Here is an 11,399-nt window from a genome sequence, read left to right as displayed (position 1 = left end):
CATTTAGAAGATTTATATCATGAGAAAAAAAAAACACACATACATGCAGTTAGGGGTCGTCTTGATAATAACTTGTTTTAGAACAAAACTATCCCTAAGGCGTAGTACGTATACGATAGGCGCATGATATTTTTGATATAATAAATAAAGGTCAAATCTTGTTGGAACTCATGACTTGCTTGGACTTCACCTCACTATGCGTCTTTTGTCTATATACTTAAATTTACCTCCCTACTTGACTCTAAGAGGTTGCTGAGGTGGCCGACTTTTTTTTTTAAGAACAAAGCTAATAACAAAGCGAAAATGATAATCAAGTCACCATTGAAACTTACTGACCTTTCATTCAAAACTAAAAGGATCAGCATTCAGAAAAATTAACTTAAAAACTACCCCAAATTCAAATTACATTTACTCAGAACAAAGACCAAATGTTCATATAAGAAAGTTGAACGATCCATCATTAGATTTAAAGTGCAGTTGCTCATCTCTGTAAATAGATTTGACAAGGATTTTATGTTAAGCCACAATTACATCACCCAAAATAAAACATTGTAGAAACTAATTTGAATACTATTTCGACATGATATGATTTTTAAAAAATTCAAACCTTATGATCGATTTGTTCCTGCAAGAAGGTGAGCAATTAGGATATCTTCGTATCGGCAGGGTTCCTAATAAGGGCAATGCAACAAAAACTAAGGTTGAATAGATAGAAAATCTATAGAATTGAAGTTGATAAAAAAAATTGAAAGTTGTATCTCATACCTATCAGTATCATTTAATTCATTTAGCCTGATTCAAAAAAGAATAATTAGAACAAATTTACAATCTCAATATTCACAAGGAACAAATTCAAACTGAATCCATGTCTTCAAAAATCTTATCACTAAACGAATATTGTAAATGTTTCTAACTTGTTAATGTGTATCAACAACATATGTATCAACATAATTCCCTTAATTCACAGTATTATGCCAAAATGGTTTTTGTGATGACAAGAATAAGGGTGCAAATCACAATTCACAATACAACTTTAGAAAAGTAAAGATTCCATGTACAGAGGAACTCGATCCCAGTAGGAAAACGAAGACTCAAATTAACTGTTGGGATTACTGAAAGTATATATACTCTATGAAATAAGTTGCAATAAAGACTCACATCATTTTCAATTCTTCAGTATCAATTTTAACAAAGTCATCTCCAGATTCTTGATTCATAGGTTGATAGATTTGCATAGCTTCTACAGTTTTTGGTATCAACTCTTTGTATTCCCTGTAGCATGAAAAATAAAAACAACATGCCAATGAAGAAACACAGTAGATGAAGAAAATTGCAATAAAGTCTCACATCATTTTCAATTCTTCAATGTCAATTTTAGCCATATCATCTCTAAATTCCTGATCAATAGGTAGACAGATAGCTTTTGCAGATCTCTGGATTGACTCCTTGTATTCGTTGCAATACGAAAGAGATACCTTAAAAGAATTAAATCTATTTCTCCATAGTTTGTATGACCATCATAAAATGAACTCCCTATGCAATTTTATCTATTGTAGTAGTACATTCTTCATCTTTGTTGTTTTCAAGAAGTAAATTATGTTTCTAAACTAAATTACTTAATATAAATATAACAACAATATTGGAATGATTTAAGAGGCAATTCCTACTAAGAGAACGATGTGAGTAAAATAATAGTACTTAAGAAACTCAATTGATATGCGAAGTATAAGATTTTCAATCCTACTAAGACTGAGATGGATAAGGCTAACTGAAAAAAACAACTCACATCAATTTTTCTCTAGAATAACGAATTCTTAGAATATCATCACTGCATTCTTCATTCACAAGATGTATTTTGGGCTGATAAATAGATTTAGCATATCCATGGACTGACTCTGCATATCCACTGCATGAGAAAATTCACAAAGGACTTCGAGGATTAGAGGAACGTCTAACAAATAGACAAATTATTGCCATTAAATAATAAATAAATCATACAATATTTGTGTCCTCGTGTGGTTTTCAATACTATCTAAATTTGAAATAAAAATTGGCAAGGCCTTTATTGGAAGCAACACAACAATTTGTTGTTACTTTTTGGTTCTTCAAAAGTTTTTTTTGTTTGTGGTATTGCTAAGCAAGGCATAAACTTTCATTCTTGTTGGTGCCTCGGTTAGTTTTGATGTGATCAACCGAGTTAAGTTAGGTCCTGTGTTATTCTAATCCCTTTGCTAAGTGCGCAGGAACTTAGGTACGGAGGAAGTCGAGCGTAAGACGTAGCGGACGAGAAGGGATGCGCGGGGAAGTGAGCCGACGGGCTCGGTGCAATCCGAGGGACGCGGAAGCTACGGAAGAGTACGCCGGTGGAGCGAGAAGGACATGCGCGATGTCCGAGGGACGAGAAGCCGGGAGGAAGCATGCTCGAGGGGCGAAAGGCCGGAGTCGGGTTCGGGTGAGCCTAACTCTGGTTGGCCAGAAATCACCCAACCGATCTACCTACAAAAAGTCAACTAAGTTGACTTTTACCAAGTCAACATTTGACTTATAAGATCAAGCTTGGCCACGTTTGTGCATGGCTTAATTAAAGGTGCATGGCTTATTAACGATTAGAGGTGCATGACTACTTTTAATTAAGCCATGCATAACGTTGGAGCTTTTTATTGGTGCATGTTGGAACCAATTACGTTGGAGGCTTTTAATTGGTCATGCATGGCTTGTTAACGTTGGAGGCTAATTGGAGATTAACGTTGAAGACTCTATAACATTGTTATTCTTTGCTTGAGTTTAGACATATGGCCAAAATAGTATGATTTTAATACCAACACTACACATATTTCAAAGTGTTTGATGATCAATTCAAATTAGTTCTAATCCTAAAACTATTTAACACTTATCAAGTTGCAAAATATAACAAACATCTTAACTCATGATGATACCTTACTACTACCAAAATTAGTATCCTATATCAAATCAAAGCATGGACTCTTGTAGAATCTCGAAAAGATCATCGATGTAATTTTCCAATATTCAAATTGAAGACATCTAGTATTAATATTGATCTCTCCATACATTCATTACCAACTGGAGTTGAAACGATTACAATATTAAGGTATGTATGAATAAGTCTATGTTTCTATGACTCTAGCATCCCTCCTCTAGGTTGATGTTAAAGCTACGATTGGTGCTACCCACCTTCTCCTTCCCTCTCTTTTCATAGAGTTTTATCTCCTTGCATGATAATCAATGGACAAAGTTGAAGGATGACTGGACGAGTCACAAAAATATGGTTGATAATTTTCTAATCAAGGCAAGCAAAGTGTTATTACATTGACACTTTTTGGGTGCCAACAAAGTATTGGTATTGATCGACGGCCAAAAGAATACATTTCAACCATGTCAACTGATATTAGTCAGCACTTAAAATCATATCAACAACAACATAAATAGACAACAAGTACAAGAACACAATGCATAACAATGTTATTTTAGAAAACAAGAAGTAGCAACATAAAAAATAAAATAAAGATAAAGTTTGTATAAATGGTAAAAGAAATGCAAGTGTTCTTATTTTTCATATATTAAATGTGTGTTGTTTATTTTTTTAATTTCTTCTCAAGAGAAGTGGTTGTTTATGATATTATGATAGTTTCTCATGGGTTATAGTAAATGTTCACATCATTGCAAAAACAATGTAGTCTCTTCTAACAGAATCAGTTTAAATAATTGAAAAAGTAACAAAATTACTAAAAATAAATTTGATATGGCACAGAATCATACTCTTCGTTGCAGGAACTATCTGAAATCATGTGTCTCGAGAAAGGCATTTTGTCTTTAGAAGCTTCAGAATATTTCGATTCATTTCCACAATGACTAGAGTTTGGAATCGTATGTTCATCCTAAAACAAAGTGAAATAAGTATAAATATGATAACAAAATGCAAACTGAATCATTTACATTATCACAAAATTGATTGTCATAATTTCATATGACAAAGTATATAATGGATTTGTAGTTGCTAACTACAATTAGGATCAGACAATAATGTACCTTCTTTGGACTTTCACTAATGTGTAGTCCATCGAGGTTGAGAGAATCTATAGTGCTTGAGGAACTATATGTTCTGTTGATTGCTTTAGCAATGTTCTCGTCCTCAGTAGCATTAAAAAAACACCGACGAACTTTTGCATCTTGTACTATTTTTGCCCATACTGATTGCCTGCTACTTAATGTAGGTCCATTACCCAATATCCAAAGGCAATATCTGAAAATAAAAAAAAATCTTAAAAAATTCATACCAGAAAAAAATAACTGCAAATATGAACCATAGGAACACACCTTGCTCTGGTCAGTGCAACATTCGTACGATTACGATCAGAAACAAACCCAATTGAACCACCAGCATTGGATCTCACTGTGCTAAGTATGATAACATCTTCCTCACCACCTTGAAACCCATCGACTGTGCTAATTTTAAGAGACATGTTCGAGTCTGACAGATTCATGTTTTTTAACTGATTCTGAATAGCAACAATTTGTGCAGAGTAAAGGCAGATGACACCAACACTAAGGCTTTGCTTTGTTTCCAAGGTTGCTACAGAAGTTCAAAGGTAGCAAAAAGAATTGTCACTAAAGCATAGCAAAATAATTACTATCTAAACGAGGCCTCAAGTACAGATAGTCTTTTTTGCCATGAGAAAAAGATGTACAGAAAGAAAGTCATAGTATCAGTAACTTTCATATGATCCATCTTTGCCGAAGGAATGAGGATTTGACAATATCGATAGCTTAACTCACAGACATCATTAAAGTTAGCCTGCAGTTATAAAAGTTTATAATACTAATGTTTGTAAAATGTATGGGAAGTACTAATGAACACCAATGTCAGGCCACTGTAATGGATTATACCTCAAAAGAACATCATAATAGTCTATCATAAATTTAGCAGTTTGTTGTGTTTGGAAGATTTATTAAACTATTGTAAACATTATGACTCATAGAGCTAGCAAATTAATAGCCAGCACTATGAAACCACAATACATACCTGTATGAAGGCTTCTAAGAATTTCCAAGATAACAACAACTTCCATGTCATTTTTCGTACTGTGACTGAGGCTGTCATCACTCTCGGTTCCATCTGTGATATTTATGAAAGAGTAGGATCCAAACATCTCTCCTGGAAGATATTTTTTTCTGTAGTCCTCCTTGATGACATTTGGTCCATTGAAAACCTTGGAGTCATAGAAGTTTTTGAGAGGAAAAGAACTAATAGATGGACACATGCGATACTGCACTTTCAGAAGGTGTTTCTTGCATCCTAATTGACTCAACCTTTCAAATAGACTCCTACCAAACATTGCATTTTTCGAGACCTGATAAGATGAACATAAATTCAACATGATTAAAGATATACAAATTAATGTATTGCCAGAACATAGTACAGAAAATATACTAAATTACAAACTATTTCAATACAAAGTTAAAGTTATTAAGATTATAGAAAATGGTTGTTAATTGGCACCTTGCTTTTGACAAGAGCAGGCAATTGACATTCATCGCCAACAAGGACTGCATGACTTATGGATGAGACCTGCAAGGGTATTAGAGATTCACATTCTTTTAACTGTGCAGCTTCATCAATAACCACAACCTCGAACGGCTTGTCTAATTGCAATCTGTATAACCAGTCAGTAGTTGATGCTGTACAGAAAACGAGGTTAGCCATTTGCAAGCAGAAGTCCATGATGCTAATCTTGTCAGAAAATGAAGGTAGATGTAACGACTGCTGGAGCAATTTTACATTGCGACAACAAACTATTTTCAACTTCAGTAGCATGGTAAAGGTATTGATGTTGGTACCGACAAAATCGATGCATTCAGGTAGAGACTCCTCTTGTTCTTCCAAACTGAATCTAAATACTTTCTCCAGATCATTCCCTGCATCTTTCTTGAAGAGAAAAGTGTTAAAGCATTCAAGGGAACCAAGAAGATCCTTAATTTGTTTACAGCAAACTTCCGACAAAGCAGCTGCCGGCATGTGAACATACAGAGTATTGAAACACTCCTTGCATTCCTTTAAAAGAGATGCAAATTTTTTCCTAACAAATGATAGAAAAGTCTCCTTGCTCTGACTTGATGGATTCTCAACATTGTAGTCCTTCTTGTCATCCTTAATCTTCTCTTTATGTAAAAATGTCTTGTACAAAACTGCACCATGTTCAAATAACTCTAGTAATGAACTAAGACAATTCTTCCAGCCAGTTTGTAATCCAATTCCAAAGCACCGTTTTAAGCTATCTGCTCGGTGCTCAAGAAACACATCTCTCAGATCATCACCAATTTTCAATCTTTCTTCGTTGCCAAACAAAATAACATCTCCCAACCGACATGGACTGATCCCAGAGGATTCTTTCAGTAGCTTCAACAAGCGCGATGCAATTTCTTTTACAGCATTGTTGGTCGGTGCACAAATAAGTGTTCGGCATTTCAGTTGATCTAATAGCCACACTAAACCACTGATTGTCTTCGTCTTTCCAGTACCAGGAGGTCCCCAAATAAGGCTAATGGCCGTATCATTGCGACTCTCTCTCGCTGATATGCAACTCAGTATCGCATTGGTCTGGGACTCATTGAGTGACAACTTGGTTAAATTCAATCCAATGTCAATGTTTTGAATGCTACCAACATCGGAGTTGGATGCAAACGAAATGTCACCCATGTCATCCTATCAAAAAGACAATTTGCCACAAAGTAAATACAAACAAAAACAACATATATTTACAAAGATGAATCTACCATTTGCATACCTTTTGGTCAACATCTACCACCTTGTAAATAAGACCTAAACTTCTCTTCTGTGCAAGCTCAAAATTCATTGCCTTCCAGATTCTAGAGTACGTTGTCGTGTTCAATAGATAAACCACAAAAAAGCCACTTTTTTCTTTGCACTCAGATTCACCTCTTGAAACATCAATATCTCTTGATGCTTTCACTGCAAAACTTCCTTGTGGAAGTCCAAGAGATTCATCCTCAACTACCTTAAGAAGGCAATATGATTCCTGACCCATCATCGGAACATAACCATCTGATGGCCTACTATGTGACAAGATAAGAATGTCACCCAGGCGTGGCGTATAGGCACTTGCACTTGTGCCTCCATCAGAGGAACTCCGAGGTCCAATAACATCTTTGCGTGGTCTATCAATGCTACTTCTTCCTCTACTTGAGAAATTCCGAACAGGCATTTTGTCGCCATCTTTGCATGCATTGGCACTTGCACTTCTGCCTCCATCCGAGGAACTCCGAGGTCCAATAACATCTTTGCGTGGTCTAGCAATGCTACTTCTTCCTCTACCTGAGAAATTCAAAACAGGCATTTTGTCGCCATCTTTGCATGCATTGGCTTCCCTACCATGAGCTTTGCCTCGATCAGCCGGACGTTCAACATTCATGAGATATACACGCTCTTTGTGATTCATGCAGTAGTGTTGCTCTATTTTGGCAAAAGGAGCAAGGGATATGGCTTTCAGGTTAGAGCACATTTCTGCGCGTAGTTCTTCCAGCAGTGGAAAAGTAAACGAGCTCAAATAGTTCTCGACAGTATCGAAGGTCATGGGAATCCTCTCCACCTAAATTAACATGAAGCCGAAGGGGTTTGAAAAAACTCGATTGTTAACGAGTGCGAGTAGAGAAAGAGTCTATTTAATTTTACCTTGTGCTTGAAGAAATCTGGGTTGAGCACATCCTTCATGGACCATGAGAAGATTTGGTCCGTAGCCTGCCATGGCCTTCTGAGTCGGACATCGCTTGCCTTGCAGCTCTTCAGCTCTGGACGTCGATCGAGTTGGTGTGCAAGCAGAGGTGACAGAGTAGGAGAGCGAGGTAGTGTCACCATGAATTTAAAGAAATGGCCACATGCAGGAGAATTAAAGGCGCTTCGGTCTTCGAACTCAATTAAGCTTTCACACTAGCACTCAAACGCTCAAGCTCTGCTTTGCTTCGCTTCCATGGTTGTGAAAAAGGCAGATACTCTGCTTTGCTTAAGGTTGCTACGAAAGTCAGAAGATAGCAAAAAGGCATCGAATATTAAACTAGTGCATGTCTAATTCAATCTAAGTGAATCTCGAATCTTAAAATTAGATTTATCAAAATTAATTTAGAAAACTATAATGAGTTAGACATATTAATTTATCAAAATTAAGTAAGGAGACATGTGTTGCTTGAGGTTTTAAGTTTGAATCCTCATAGCAATATGTATTTGCTGATTGAGGTATTGTGCGATTCAAGTCTTAGGAATATGTATTTGTTGGCTGAGGTGCTATTGAGGCAGTATGCTCTTATCAACCTAGTAGTATCATGCCTTCAAAAAATCTCTTAGGGGGTTTTCTGATACAAGGTCATTTCGATGGTCGGGATCGGTCACTATAAAAAGTTTACCCACTACAGTTTTTGTCCCCGGGGCAATGGTGTCGCGGTAGAACATCCAGGTTGTCACCCAGACATCTACGATTCGATCCCTAGCTACGGCGTATTTGCAGGAATTTTTCTCCAAATGGGGAGTGCAATCAAAGGATGCTGGACGTCTGGGCTGGCCGCTGCGTGCACTTCCCAATTTACCCTGGTGGCCGGTGGGAAACTTCTGTGGGGTTGGGCCGGTCACCCCAGAGATAGTCAATGGGACTAATTGGGATTTATCATTTTTGTTGCTAAGACGTATTTGCAGGAATTTTCCTCCAAATGGGGATCGCAATCAAAGGATGCTGGGGCATCTGGGTTGGCCGCTGTGTGTGCTTCCCGATTTACTCTAGTGGCCGACTGGGAAACTTCCGTAGGACCGGACCTATCATCCTCTAAGAATTGAGTCAATGCGACTAACTGGGATTATCATTTTTTTTTTGTTTGTGATATGGACAATTCTCATTAGTGTATAAGTCTCAATTAAGCTTTCACACTAGCACTCAAACGCTCAAGCTCTGCTATGCTTTGCTTTGAAAGTCAAAAGATAGCAAAAAAAGAATCGAAGTGGCTAAAAAATAACTAGTCAAAATTTTGATCGCTAATCAGTCGTTAAATTAATTTAACGACCAAACGTGTTTTGATGTTTGATAAATGAGATAATGGGATTGCTGTCCAATAATAACACTGAGGATCTTATGGTTCCCCCCGGGGCATAGGTGAGTTGGTTACGACGCAGCAGACTTGCAGAAGAGAGCAAGGGTTCGAATCCTGGCGAAGCCAGACAATACCCTCCTGCGTCGTAATCAATTGCACTTTCTCGATTTACCTCCTCACAGATGGTCGTGGGGCCGATCGTGGGGCCGCTAAGGTGGCAGATCCACCTTTTTGCAGAAGAAGAGGATCTTATGGTTATCTAATGCTACAATCTGTTTGTCCTGGAACAAGTTTGAGCACTCATCCACCGTTGGTTGGAAAACTTGGATGGTGTGTCGATTTTAATCGGTTACTTGACTTGATTGCTTTTAATAATCAATTTCAGTGATTTATTGGTAACCCCAATTGATTATCATGAATCAGCAATCGATTGATGAGTTAGATGTCGAACACATAAGGGTTTGTGATCAATTAGCGAGATCGATTGGTTGACACCAATTAATTGATATTCATCATCAATCGATTGATGATTTTGAAGTCGCATACGGTAGACTTCCAAATCGATTGAGTGATATCAATCGATTGTCATAGGGTATTAATCGATTGATAAGTCTAATGTTTTGAGCTATAAAGGTTGATCAAGTGTTCGGTTAAAGTTCTTTGGGTATTCTTGGGTTTATCTACACACGTGTTACTAAATTGAACTATTATATCGACCCAAAGAAAGACACATTAGATAGATTTAGTGCATTTTGTGTCGATAGACATATATCTATGCTAAAAGAAATTGACACAAAGAAAAATTACTTTTATGCCAGATATATATTCAAGGTAGCTTACAACTATAGAACAAATTTATTTTGTTCAGATCGTGCACAAAATATGTCGGCCCAAAGAAAGACATATTGCGTGGCTAATTATGGTTGATGTAAGTTATAGACCAATATATAACTCATATAAAATGTCGAATTATGTGCATAATGAGTCGGCCCAAAGGAAGACTCATTATGTAGCCAACAAAAGTTTGAGTTATATTAGAGAGTACTACTAATAAACTGCATTTTAGTCCAAGGAATAAAATATAATGTTGTATTTGATATCTCATAAATAGCTCATATGCATTATTTGCATATTTTATATATATATATTCTTAGTATTAATTAAATCGTGAGCTTACATTATTTTTTCTCTTTTATTATTTCAGTGCAATCAATAACTGCTAATCTTAATAACATTTAATTGATTCTAATTTTGTTGAATGAAAAGAGCACGTTATCGTAGTCTTGGGTTGTATGGAGTTGGACTATGTATTGATATATGAATGTCTTGCACCCTGACTAATACTAACACCATAGAGCAGAGGTTTGAATTTGAAAAGTGAGAGTGATCAAACCGCATGTGTCTAAGTATAATGAAGCTTTCTATATCGGCACTAATTAAAGGCTCTATTACTGAAGGAGAAGATGCTAGAAGTTTCCTTAGCCAATTAGCAGACCATTTTGTTGAGGATCGGGTAGAAAGCCTAGTATTAGACATTTACACGTCTAGGGGTGTCCAACTAAGGCTAGGCCTTACAAGCCTAATGAAAAGAAACTGGGCTCATAAACTATGAGCTGTAATTTTGTGGATTATTCTGAAAAGTCTAGAGGGTATAAATTTTATGATCCTTCTAACAGATCCTTCTTTGAAACGGAAAATGTCAAATTTATTGAGGGCAGTAGGAGTGATAAAGTTAGGAAAATATTTTTTAGGAAAGTGTAAGCAATCCTCCTATGATCACTATTAGTGCAATCATTAGCGATATAGTTATTATACCGCACATCATGGATATTGCACATCTAGAAGGAATAATGAACCAAGATATTCTCATAACATCTCCAATGTAGTTGTAGGGTCTCTCCACTTAAAGTGAGATATTGTCGCATATTGATGAGCAAGTACCTCAATATATCACCTCAAGAATAAGTACCTTTAAGGTGATCTACGAGGGAACAGATATCCATGATTTCTCATGATTATATTTATCTTCAAGAGCACAAGTTTGATATTGGGTTGGAAAATGATCTTGCATCTTTCAAAAAAGTCAAACGATGCTCTAATTCTGAATGGTGGATTAACGTTATATGGCAAGAAGAGTTGAAGTCTATGGCAGACAATGACATTTGAGAACTTTCTCACCTGTCGAATTGCCCATTTTGAGAGTACATCAGAAATAAAAATTGTATTTCTCAATGTTGGTTGTAAATGGATATTTAAAACCAAGTAGGTGTCCCATTCAAAAATTTGATGAA

General features: G+C 36.4%; 1 pseudogene; it reads right to left on the bottom strand.

The window, feature by feature from the left end:
* Positions 1-481: 481 nt before the first annotated feature.
* Positions 482-7,964, bottom strand: LOC141843954 (uncharacterized; annotated as a pseudogene).
* Positions 7,965-11,399: the final 3,435 nt, after the last annotated feature.

The sequence above is a fragment of the Curcuma longa genome, chromosome 13 (assembly GCF_044706935.1).
Source record: "Curcuma longa cultivar G26 ecotype Majalengka, Jawa Barat chromosome 13, ITB_CL_G26_1.1, whole genome shotgun sequence".
NCBI classification, from domain to species: Eukaryota; Viridiplantae; Streptophyta; class Magnoliopsida; order Zingiberales; family Zingiberaceae; genus Curcuma; species Curcuma longa.
The sequence above is the reverse complement of the archived record's forward strand: the minus strand, read 5'-3'. Positions and strand labels throughout refer to the sequence as shown.